General features: G+C 44.0%; 1 protein-coding gene across 1 annotated transcript in view; it reads left to right on the forward strand.

Moving 5' to 3' along the window:
* SPRING1 (SREBF pathway regulator in golgi 1) overlaps window positions 1-13,141 on the forward strand; it is a 317,312-nt gene that overhangs the window by 291,821 nt on the left and 12,350 nt on the right. Inside the window, exon 8 of the transcript XR_012503697.1 lies at window positions 10,486-10,648. The gene's annotated coding sequence lies outside the window, so the exon portion shown is untranslated. The remainder of the gene's footprint in view (window positions 1-10,485; window positions 10,649-13,141) is intronic.

Raw genomic sequence — 13,141 nt, forward strand, 5'->3', positions numbered from 1 at the left:
AGATCCAACTTCTCTTTCAGTCAGAGCTGCCGGTGGCTCAGTGTTTTTTAGATATTGCCTCATGTGAGCTTCACAACAAGCTTGTGAAGCCAGATCAACACTGACCTGATCTGATACTCAGGGAGGTCACGTGCTAGGATCTCTCCAGGCTGCCTGAGTCTGAGGTCTGAGACCTTAGCTGCTGCAGTACCCTCTCCAAAACCCAAGTACTAGACTCCACACTGCCTCGATCAGAGGAAATAGAAAGAAGAAATTCACTCATTCATTCATTCACACATTCATTCATTCATCCACACGTGTGTAGCTGTGTCTGCACCACGTGCCAGGAAAGCCACCAAGAAAACCCCTTCACTCATACGGGTGCACCCGGGTCTGTGTATATCAGGCATCTTGCTGGACTTGGGGAATAGGAAGACACAATCTCAGTCTTGAAGAGATGGGGAAGGCAGATGTCAATTACTCTAGGTTAGCGTGATGATTGCTATTATAGAGATATGGAAGGCGAGATCAAGACAGAAGAGGGGATCAGGGAAGGCTTCCAAGAGGAGAAGATTCTTGAGTTAAGATTTGAAGGAGGAGGAGGGTGTGAGGCAGAGGAGGAAGGGCTGGCCTGAATTGTAGGCAGTGGATTGAAGTTCAGGAGGGTCATATAAATCTGGCAATGCCACGTACTGTATTTGATCACCTCCACATTGATTGGTAAATAGCCGGTGCCTGCAGCCCACCAAGTGCCTCCCTCCACTGGGACTCCACCCACTTCCCCAGAATGAGGAAACAAAAAGGTTGACGGGAAGGCAGGAAGCTCCAGGACTCTGTTCCATCTCCTTAGGCCTTTCCAGTTGGTGTCAGTGTTAGTATTTGATTCTTCACTCCTGGCCACCGGGAAGCAGTTGAGTGAGAAGGCAGGTAGGTGGGGCATGCTAGCAGCCAGCACGGCTGGAAAACAGGGAGCCCCAGAGGTGCTGGAGGTGAGGCTGGAAAACTAAGACCAGTCCCCTGGGGAAGGACCTTGTGTGACATGTGAAAAAAAGTGGACTTTATTTGAAGGGTAATGTGGAGTCCTACGTGTTTTTATAGGCAGGCTTTTTTTTTTTAATTGATGTATAATGATACGAAGTGTAATGTATTCTTCTGAGTCTACAGTTTGATGGGTTTTGACAAATGTTTACCCTGCCCACCCATGACTAACACTCCTACATCAATATAGAGCATTTCTGTGCCTCCAGAAAGTTCCTTCTGTCCCATCCACAGGAGGACAGGGGAGTTCCATGGTTACACTCTGCATTTTTCAAGCTTGCATTTGGAAAATTCTTTTGCTTATTTCTTGAGACCTTCTTGGGTGCTGTGCACTGTTCCTGCTGTGGAGAAGAGGGATGGGGTGCTTTTTGGTGGGGAGATGCCTTTTGGGAAAAGGCAAAAGGTGATCATGGTATGCAGGGTGGGCTTCACAGGCGTGAGTCCTATGCAGTCACTGGGACCCCACGTTGGATTTAATACTCTGAAATTCTTGATAACTGAGGGAGAAGAGGGTCCAGGTTTTAATTTTGCACTAGATCCCGCAAATAATGCAGCTGGGTCTGGTGGTGCAAAAGAAATTAACAGACACAAGGGAGGTCTAACAGAAAAGTGAGGAAAGAAGCTGGACAGGTAAAGAATGAATGTCACAAGAAAGATCCAGTTCCCCAAAGTTCTCATCCAAGGGGTAAGTGCAGGGTGGCAGAGACATTTCTTATCTGCCGCTGTTCCTGTAACTTTCCCCACAGCACCAGTAAATGTACATGGGCTCAATTAATTACAGTGACTAACACATCTGACAAGTCAAATATTAGCTTGCAAGAAACTGAGCACACTTATAAGTATTAAGTACAGATACAAATAATTAACAATAAGCTCACTGACATTATTATCTTCTAATTAACTGTAAAAAAAAAAAATCACACCTTAATCCAGAGCAAAATGAAAAAACAAAAAAAAAAGGGGGGTGGTGTGGAAGCAAGACCTTTGCCAGCTCTAGAAAGGCAGGTGATACAACAGAGATAGAGGTACAGTTTGGTGGACTTTCATTTGCACTCATGATGAATTTAGTCAGCCTTTCTTTGCCAGCGTCAGAACCAAAAGTGCCTCGGTGTCTGCTTCTCCCTGCTGGGGCCAGATGTCCAATGGGAAGAGGTTGGCAGAGGGCTTCCGGGAGGCATATTTACCCAAGGCTCGAGCAGTGATTTTGGCATCCCCCTTGGAAAAATCCATCTTGATCAGCCTCAGAAACGACCTCTTGTCCCGTCTCTGGAATTTGGAGTGACGAGAAGGCATGTTGAAAAGAATCCAGTTGTCTCTTGGCCATTGCTTCACCTTCTGAAAGGAATTCTGGAGTCGGGCATTCAGTCGAAAACCCTGAAATAAATACCTGGGCTGCAATGCTATTGCCGGTAAGTATTTCCAAAGCCAGGGAATCTAGAAACATTTTTACCCAACTGATATTGCCTTCCATACGTTGTGAGAAGAAAGCTTTTGCAATTATCTGAAAAATTTGACCTTAAAATCTCTATTTTGGTCAAAAGTATGTGGTTTTGATGCTTTGGGCTTCCCAGTTCTCTGGGAGGTGCAGAAGCCCTTGTCTTCATTGTGTTAAAGCCTCATTACCTTTGGTGACCTTAAAACTCACTGTAAATCACACAGGAAACTGAGTAGGTTCTCTCTTGCTTACTTTCTTTTTGGCTCCTGATCAGTCCCTGCAAGGGACCCACCCTGATGATAATGGTGGCCCTTATTTTGTACTAAACACATACAGATGCTGTGATGAGAGCTTTGCCTGTGTTATCTTATTTAATCGTCCCAACAGGAAACTGTGTTGGCTCTGCCTTCATAATGTATTCAGAACTCGACAATATCTCAGCACCTCCGTGCCCCTCACCTTGGTCCAAGCCCCCACCGTCTCTCGCCTGGGTTACTGCAGTGTGATCCTAACTGGTCTGCCCACTGCTGCCCTTGTCTGTCTGTGGTCTGCTTTCAACACAGCAGCTTAAATGATGCTTCTGAGATGTAAGTCTGCTCAGGTCAAAAACGTACAAGGGCTCCTTATCTCTCTCAGAGTAAAATCCACAGTCCTCACAGTAGCCCACGAAATCAGCATCTTCTATCCTCCCTCACGTGCACTTTGGTCCCAGCACACCAGTCTCCTTGCCCTTCCGTGAACATGATGGAACACTCCTGCCTCAGGACCTTTGCACTGTCTGTTCCCCTTCCTCTCAGATATTCCCATGATTTATCCTCTTTCTTTCTTTGAAATCTTTGTTCACCTATCACCTTCTTAGTGGGGCTTATGCTGATGACACTATTTAAAACGCAGACCTTTCCTCAGCACTCCTGTTCTATTTTTTCCTCATAAAATGTATGTCTAACTACCTCAGAATCACTTATTGTTATGTTTATTTTTTGTCTCTCCCCACAAGGCCAGAGATTCCTGTCTGTTTTAGTCAGGGCTGGTAAATAGTATGTGTATAATAAATGTTTGTTAAATGACTGAACCATGAATTATGTTCTATAATCAGTCCCATATTACAGACGAGGAAACTGGGGGACTCAGAAGGGGAAAGTGACTTTCCCAAGATAAATTAGTTGATGGCAGAGTTGGGACTTGAACCCACAACCTACATCCCAAAGCCACTTAACTACTGTGTTTTATTGATCCCAAGTTAAGTCCACCTTGAAATACACTAATTATTGCAAGCTACCATTCAGCAAAAGCCCATTTCAAGACCCTGCCCACCTGGGCTAACTTTTGGACAATTCAAGGTTAGTGCCATTGAGCTTAAGAATAGTCAGAATTGTTGAATTTCCACAAGTGTGACAGAAAGTGAAACTTACATAAGAAATCCTGGATTAATCATTTGATTAATGTACTTTGAATAATAGTTCCCCAATTGCTCATGTAACAGCAATATTTGGAATACTCTAGAAGTGGGATCTTAGCAGATGGTTTTTTAAGTGTATGTAAAGTAATTATACAGTAATTATCTCCATGTATGTACTTAACTGCCTAGACACAGAGGACATACTAGAGAAACTTAGGGAAAGTTTTTCCCACTATGGTCAGGAGACTAGCCTTCTGGCATTTTAAAAGCAAATCTTGATAAGGATAAACACAGAATTACTATATCACCCCACAATTCCATTCCTATGTATACACCCAAAAGAGTAGAAAACAAGTGTTCAACAAAAATGTGTATAGGAATGGTCATAGCAGCATTATTCATAATATCTAAAAGATAAAAACAATTAAAATGTCCATCAACTGATGAGTCCATAAATTGTGCTCTATCCATGCAATGGAATATTATGCAGCCATAAAAGGCATGAAGTGCTGACACCTGCCCCAACATGGATGAACCTTGAAAACATTAAGTTAAGGGAAAGAAGCCAGGCACAAAAGGCCACATATGGTATGAATTCATTTCTATGAAATGTTTAGGATAGGCAAATCCATAGAGACAGAAAGCAGATTAGTGGTTTAACAGGGCCAGGGGAGAGGGGAATGGAGAGTGATTGCTAATGGGTAGGCGGCTTCCTTTTGGAGTGATGAAAAAGTTCTGGAACCACACAGTGCTGGGGATTTCTTAGCACTGTGAATGTACCCAATACCACTGAACTGTACACTTTTAAATGGTTAAAATAGTACATTTTATGTTACATATTTTTTGCCACAATTTTTAAAAGTCAATCTTTAAATTCTGGCCTTGGCAGAAGGACGTTTTGGTTTGCTTCTGACCTGGTAGGCAGATAGCTAAGGTTGAAGTCTCTTTGTGGCAACTGTAGACTAAGAAAAGCTCTCAGATCAGGCTGTGTAACAAACCTGCATCTGCAGCTTGATTGGCTAGTGGCACTGTGGAATCAAGACCTGATCGTCTGTAAAACTCAGAAATGGTGGTGAGTACAGTGCTAATCACACATGCTGGAAAGCCAATTTGTTATTTCATTTTTCATTACCAAAGTCATATACCCTTGTTGTAAAAATAATCTAAATAGTGTAGAAGGGAAGTTCCCCCTCTCATCTGCACCATTCCCACTTCTGAGTGTAAGTTGCCACCATCTACAACCTGGTGTGTATCCTTTCAGACCTCTCTCTACTCATGTACAAACATCTACATAAAAATGTGCACATCACTGTTGAAGTGTTTTTTTTTTTTTTTATAAAAACAAACCTATACTGTACACATTGGTCTGCAACTTGCTTTTTTTTCACTCAATACCATATCACAAAAATCTTTCCCTATGAATACATACAGATTTGTCTGTTTCTTCTTAATGGCTACAGAGCATGGAAATATCACCATTTATTTAGCCAGTCTCCTCTTGTTGGATAATTATCTTACCTCCAATTTTTCACCCTCACAAACTAGGTTAAGAGGAACACCCTGTTTGTCTAATCTTGCCTAGTGGTGGGAGTTTTTCAGTGGGAGAGATTCCTAGAAGTGAAATTGCTGGGTAGAAGTCAGATCTTTTCTGTTCTGTGACTTTTCAAGAGCGTGTCTATTTGGGAAACAAATGTGTATTGTCTGTGGCCTTAGGACAAAAAGCTAGAACTCGGGTTGGTGGGGAGGGAGAGTATATAGCTCAGTGGTAGAGTGCATGCGAGGTCTTGGGTTCAATCCCCAGTACCTCCACTAAAATAAATAAGTAAATAAATAAACCTAATTGCTTCCCCCCAAAACGTAAAAAACAAACCAAAAAAAAAAAAAAGAAGCTAGAACTCAGAGCTTGTGATCAGGCTTTGCTTAGCTCGGCGTTCTACCCAACATCTTGCAACCGTAGCTATTTTCATTCATTTTATAGGCTCACTGTCTCCAGATTGACTCCAGCAGAGGGAAAAGAAATCAGGTCCTTCTGTGCCATTCTTCAAACATTTAGAGGAAATTGATTTTCCACATGGGCTGTAGCCAAGCGAGGGATGCGCCGGCACAGAAGTCCCCGCGACAGGCTATTACAACTCGCACTTGCAACAATTAGACTCAACCCAACTTGAGATATTTTATTAGCAAGTGTAATTCCTCATCAGGCTAATATTGCAGATTGCCAAAAGCAGCAGCTATTCTAAAATAGGATTTCCTTCCTAATCCCTTTTAAAGGGAAGAACTTGTGGAGACCTGAAGTATCTGGAGAAGGAAAGCTTTTATTCTCTTGACTGGGGAAAGAAAGCAGTTGGGCCGAGAGGCTGATAGCTTGCCTTCCCTTTCTGCTCTTACCTCCTTTATGTGCTTTCTCATAGAATCAGCTGGGATGCTTTTACCCTCAAAGAACAGAAACACAGTCTCAAACTGGTTTTGCCAATACGGTAATGTCATGTACCTCTTCAGCATGGAAATCCCAAGGGGAGGCAGGTTTGGCGTCAGTTGACTCAGCATCTCAACAATGTCATTGGGAATCCAGGTTCTTTCCCAAAGTGGTGGTGAAGAGCACTGGCTCTGGAGCCACACTGTTTGGTAGTGAATCTGAAATCCACCTCTTCATAGCTGTGTGACCTTGAACAAATTACTTAACCTCTCTGAGCTTCAGTTTTCTCATTGGTGCAAAACAGGATAGTAAGAGTACACCAACTCTTAGGGTTATTGATGTGCTAAAGCAAGAGTGGGCAAAAGGGCCAGGTAGTAAATATTAGATGCTTTGCTCTTGGCAAGGTAGCTGGTAGTTTCTGTCAAACCACACAACTCCACCATTGTAGCATGAAAGCAGCCATAGACAACAATGAATGGGCATGGCTGTGTAACAGGGAAATTTTATTTATGGGTACTGAGAGTTGAATTTTACATCACTTTCATGTGTTGTGAAATAGTCTTCTTTTGATTTTTCTTCAACCATTACAAACTATAAAAACCATTTTCGGTTCACAGGCCATCAAAATAGGTGGGGCCACCCCCTGAGCTAAAGCACATGATACATTTCAAGCAGCACCTGGCGAGCTCTAAATGTGCAATGAATGTTTGCTGCTACTGTTGTTGTTGTTATTTTACCATCATCCACCATCCTCCTCTTGCCCCTCTTCCCCTTTCCGTGTTGGTTTCATCCCCAAGTCTGAAAGCTAGATGGAGGCCAGAGTTCAAGGTGGGGCATCCAGAAAGAAAAGAAACACTCTCCTTTCCTGGGATACTTTGTTAGAAGCAAGGAGATCTCCCTCCACATACCCACTGTCTTAATGGCCAGAATAGATCACATGGCCTCTGCAGGACCAATCACTAGCAAAGGGCGAGATTATTCTCTGACCAATCAGGCCCACCCCTGCAGCTGGGGGTGGAGTCACCTTGCTCTGAGTCACATGCCCAATGGAGACTGCGTGAGTGCCTGACGCTAACTGAGCGTGTGTTAGGACAGAGCCAGGCAGGACGTGGATACTGGGTAGGCAATGAGCAAAGCCTGCTACCCCGACTCTTTCAAATCCTCATGAATTTATCACAGACAGAGGACCTGCTAATCCGGTTTATATATATCGTCTTATAACAAGAGCCAGCCTTTTAAAGATTTGGGCTGGAGAACATTGGCTCTGCTGACCTTTAAGTCTTTTTAAATAGCCGCTGTGGTCATAACTCATTGGATCATAAGAATTCCAAACAACTTTATGGCTCTTTTGAGTTTACTACACACCCTCCCCATCTGATCCCTCATTTGACCTTCACAGTTCTCAGAGGCACGGACTATGATCAGAGGAGAAAGAGAAGTGCCACTTCCAAGGGCAAGTGGTTAGGTCCTGAAGCTGGGCCTTAAACCTTGGTTTCTAGCCTCCAGATTCCTGGCCCTTTTTCACCCTACCTGTTGGCTGCAGTGGCAGCTGCTGTATCATGGGAAGGGTCAGTGGCTGAGAAGGTATAGATGACAAGGCAACCAAGGGGATTTTGATGGGAGTCAACACAGCCCTAAAACGTATGCTTTGGGTGAAGACTTTTAGGTATAATTCAGGATTTTCTCTGGAATAGCCACAAGTTTTGGATACTATGAAATCTCAGAAAATGATAAAATAACAGCAATAATTATTCTGATGCAATACAGGCATGCCTTCTTCTGATCTTGAAAGGGAAACATAATTGTCCAAGCATCTCTTTATCATTAAGTTGAAATTGTAATGTGTGCCTCCTTACAGTGAAGCCGTATTTTTGGCCTGCTGACTTGCAGAATGAGAAAAGGGAATTCCCCCCAAAAGAAGAAATTTGGTTGAGTAAACTGGGTGTACCCAAGTGAAGGAATATTATGCAACCATTAGCTGTAATGCTTATGAAAAAAATTTAATGCTGCATTAAGGGACAAAAGCAGGATATAACATTACACAGAGAGACAGTATCAACTCTGTTATAAAGACGATTGAAAAGACTGACCGTCAAGAAACCAAAGCGTTAACCAACTTGCCTCTGGGTAGTGAAGTCATGAGTGGTTTCCTTCCCTCCCCCTACTCCAAGCTTCTTTCTATGTTTTTTTCTATACTTTCCAATCTGTCTACAATACTCATTTAATTTATGATCAAAGAAAAACATAAAGTTAAAGCCAGAGGAAGACTGGGTAGTTTTGCAGGCTAGGGTTTCTTATTATATAGACAGATCCTGGCAATAAAGGACCAAGTGAGGCAAACCAGGGCCGTTTGCAGAGTGAAAGGATGAAAACTGCATCTTGAAGGATGCTTGTCCTCCAGAGGTAGCTGTGCAGCCTCAGCCCAGCCAGCTGACAAGGAGAAAATGGACAGAATCCTCCAGCTGTGTAGTCGGAAACTCAGAAACTGCGTGGCTTTGAGCAAATTAACCACTCTGACCTTCAATTTCTTCACCTATTACGTGAGAATAATAACGCCTAGTACATAGGGTTGAAATTCTTTCAAATACATCACAAATTTTTATTGAGTACCTACTGTCCTAGGGACTGAAGATGCAAACAGTGGTCAAAGAAACAAGGTCCCCGTCCTCCAGCACTTTCATGCTAGTGGAGGGTTAGGGTAGGGACATGAGTTGATTATTGGGGGAACAGCAAGAGCAAAGGTCCTGGGGCAGGCAATAGCTTGGCACTTTATATCAGAGGGAGGTCTTACGTGTCTGGAGCTTAGTGAGTAGGTGGAGAGTGAGAGCAGATGGGGAGAGGTAGACCAGGGCAAGAAACTTTGATTTCACTCTAAATATAATGGGAAGCCACTTAAGGGTTTTTAGCCACAGACTAGCATGATCTGATTTAGAGTTTATGTCTTAAAAAGGCCACTTTGCTGTCACGTAGAGAATGGATTGTAAGATTGTGTGAGACGATCAATATACGAAAGCACTTAACATTGGGTCTGGCACAAAGTAAGTGTCTTAATAAGTGGTAACTGTTTTTCATTATTATCATCATTATCCTTATTATTATTACTGCTCTTTTGTCTGCCTGGAGCTGGCTCACGATTCTTGGACATTTAGCTTCACACGATACTGACAAAGCGTTCTGAGGAGCCGGTGAATTTTTAAAATTTGTTTTCCAGGTGTTTTCACATCTTCAGAGAGGTGATGGTTAGAAGCTAAACACAAGCAGATACCTGTAAACTGAAGGGGGAAAGAAAAACAACAGTGGATGCATTCCTGAATCCAATATTCTTTCATCCTTTATGGGTGAGCTCTGGTTATCTCGTAGCTCAAAGAAGACCCTGGGTCTTGATTATAGGTTTCAGTATCTACCAAAGTACGGGCTGAGCACAGTCCCTATTGTGAAATCCAGCATATTTGGGTGTATTTAAGATACGTGGCCTCTCCCTTCCCCCGCAACCCCAACTCCTCCTTCCTCAAGACTTGGCTCAGAAATTGCTTTCTCTAGGAAGCCTCTTGTGACCTCGCCCCGGACCACGCCCCACACCAAGGCTGTCTTCTCCTCTCTCTGCCCTTAGAACTTGGGCAGAGCAATAGATAACACTCACCGCCTTGATTAATGTGAATTTCTTCACCTAGGCTCTGAATTCCTAGAGCTGTGATGTTTAATAAAATAGCCCCTAGCCAAGTGAAGCCATTTGAATCTACATTGAAGTTAATACAAATTAAATAAAGTTTAAAAATCCAGCCCCTCATTTGCACTACCACATTTCAAATTCTCAGTGGCCACTGTATTGGACAGCACAGATAGCAAATATTTCTCTCATTGCAGGAAGTTCTAGAGGACAGAACTCCCATCGGGGATGTGAAGGACAGGAATCATGTGTTATTTATTAGTTTAGAGCTAGCAGAGTGTTTAAGACATAGACTTGAGAAGCGGGCAGAATTAGTTCAAATCCCAGCTCCTAATCTTATGAGCTGTGTGATCTTGGCCAAGTTCATTTTCTCAATACAGGTAGTCCCTGCTTATCAGAAGCCCGCTTTATCCCACTTCACTTCAAAGACCTACATTAGTACCTGTTTTGCTTACCGAAAGGAATCTGAAGAGGATTTTCGCTTTTACGGAAAAAAAGGCTAAAAGCCAAAATAGCATTCAGGGTTTGTTTTGCTGTTTTGTTGTTTACAGAAGCAACAGAGAAAATGCGTGCCCGAGGCAGCAAGACTGGCACCGCCAATCTCCTTCCCCGGGATCCACACTCAGCATCAAGCCACCGTAGCTTTGAACTGTGCGAGCATCTGTGCTTTGTCTCGATGTATTTTGTGCCTCCGTTAGCAAGATGTGTCCTAAGGTAATTGCTTCTTCACTTTACGCCAGTCTGTTTTACAAACGTGTCACAGGAACGCTCTGCTTTCAGATAGTGGGGGAAACAGTACCTACCACCCCACAGTGGGCTTGTGAAGCTTATGTAAGTTAGTGCCCACGAAGGGCATAAAAGAGAGCCTAACACACAGTCAGCCCCAAGCAGGTGGTAGCTACCGTAATCATCGTCTCCAGGAAAATAACCAGCACATAGTAGGCCTTGCTAAATAAATGTTTACTTTTTGCCTGGATGAGTGAGAGAACAAGTCAATGAATGGACTTTAATTCTGGCTTTAATGAAAGTGGAATGCCTCTTTTGAAACCAAATATATTGCCATTAATAATAGCTTCTACTTATTCAGCGCTTACTGAATACCAGGCGCCGCACTGAGTGCTTTACACACGTTTCTCCCAACAGCCCTGTGAGCAAGGGAGTATGATTAACCACATGTTTTTAGAGACAAGGAGACGGAGGCTCAGAGACAAGAAGCGGGAAGGTATGAGGCTAGCAAGAGGTGAGGCTGCACCTCTCTGCCATGGTGGGGATATTGCTGCTTCTAGAATATCGGCTGCCATGATTGCCTCTAGAAGTGATTGGCTCTCGCCCTCTCTGGTTGTGCTCTCTTGGAGGGCTGGGGGCTGGGGGCAAATGCAGGCAGGGGCTGGGATGCTCTCATTCTTCCTGACCCTTGGGGAAGGCGGCGGCTCCGCCCTGTGAGAACACACCTGCAGGGAGGAAAGCGGCCCGCTCGGTTTTCTTTCCTGTTCACAGAAAAGACTTTTGACCCTGATGTCTCAGATTCTTTTCTTTCCCCATCCATCCCCAGGGCGCCGGCCCTCCGGCCGTGCCCACCCCTCCCCACCGCCCCACGCGCGCCCCCGAGCAATGGCGAGGCGGCAGACAAGGGCGCCTTTCTTCAAAGTGGTTCCCCTTCATCTCATAAATTCTCAGCCCCGGCCTGATTGGCCGCGACGAAAGGGAGCTAGGCCCCCGCTCGGCTCCTCAGATACAAAGTGAGTTGTGTGCAGTTTTTGCCCACGTGAGGCCAATCACAGGGGCCTGTGCCTCTCGGAAATCCCAGAGGACAAAATACCAGCGAGCCCCCAGCACAGCAGACGTCCGACTGCCCGGTCGCAGCAGCAAAATTATCTCTGGCAAGACAAAGGAAAGCAGATAGCTGGGAAAACCAAGACAATGAGGGGGCAATGTGAAGGCGGTCCCCACCCCCACTTCTAACCTGCAGACCTGAAGGACATTTAACCCTTTCCTGCCTGAGCCTTTTAACTTCCAGCCCGATCGAGTCGGGGTACAGCCTGGGACAGCGCCCAAGCCTCGAGGGAATGGTTCCCAATTCAACCCATCCTGACGGTTCCTTTTGCCACTTTCAAGAACTTGCCTTTCCTGTGAAGCATGATTCCAATGTTTCCAATTTTTAGGCACTAAAATTAGTCCAACTGTGCCTTCTAATTCTGTAGACACAACCCAGCTTGTGCAAATGTCCCTCTCTTCCATTTCTGGGTGAATTTTTGCATAGTACAGACTGCCAATTTTGTCGAGTGTTCTTGGGGGAAGATAGAAGTTTAAAACCATCTAGCTGCTTACCATGAAACAAATGCTGTGGAACGCAAAGTTCTGCTTTAGAGAGAATGCCGCATGTAACACTCTCATGAAAAGAAAAACACAGACAAATGTCTCACATAGATCACTGCTGAACACGGCAGTAGGAATAGACTAGGATTTATTGAACACTTACTCTATACCTCTCACTCCCCAGGCTTTTATTTCTTTACCAGAATTTTATTTGATCTTCCCAGCCACCATCCCTCTGAGGTAGACCACATTTAATCCCTACTTCACAGATGAGGGAACTCAGGTCCAGCAAGATTAAGTCACTTGCCCGAAGACACAGCTAGAAATTGACCGAGGTGAGATTAGAATCCAAATCTCTCTGACTACAGAGGCTGAATTCTTAACCTCAGTGCTTAACAAATGGCAGTCATTATTGTTATTATCATAAAACACAACACCTTATCTGCAGGAACACAAAGATGCTCACAACATATAAGCGAAAATACAGGCAATAAGATTGCGCATAGCCTGTGATATTATTAAGAACAGATATGTGATAGATAGATAGGAGGAAAAATACTAGAGCAATCTTTGCCAAAAACTTGAGTGATTTTCTCTCATGATCTTTTTCTTCCCCCCTCCCCCCCCCACCCCCCGTGGTGCTTTTCTTTGCCTTCCAGGTTTCTTCGTGAAATGTGCGTAACTCTTGCCGTTAGGAGAGAAATTGTGTGTGTGTGTGTGTGTGTGTGTACACGTGTGTGCTTTAAAAGCAGGAGGGAATAGGGAAGATGGCAAAGTAGGTCAATGAAGCTGGAATCTCAGTTATTTAAATCTTGCCCAAAATGGCAATTTGGGGAGTTCAAAGTTATCCCAAAATGATGAAGCAAAAGTCTTAAGCCATCTGCTCCCTTA

Source organism: Camelus bactrianus, chromosome 32 (assembly GCF_048773025.1).
Source record: "Camelus bactrianus isolate YW-2024 breed Bactrian camel chromosome 32, ASM4877302v1, whole genome shotgun sequence".
NCBI classification, from domain to species: Eukaryota; Metazoa; Chordata; class Mammalia; order Artiodactyla; family Camelidae; genus Camelus; species Camelus bactrianus.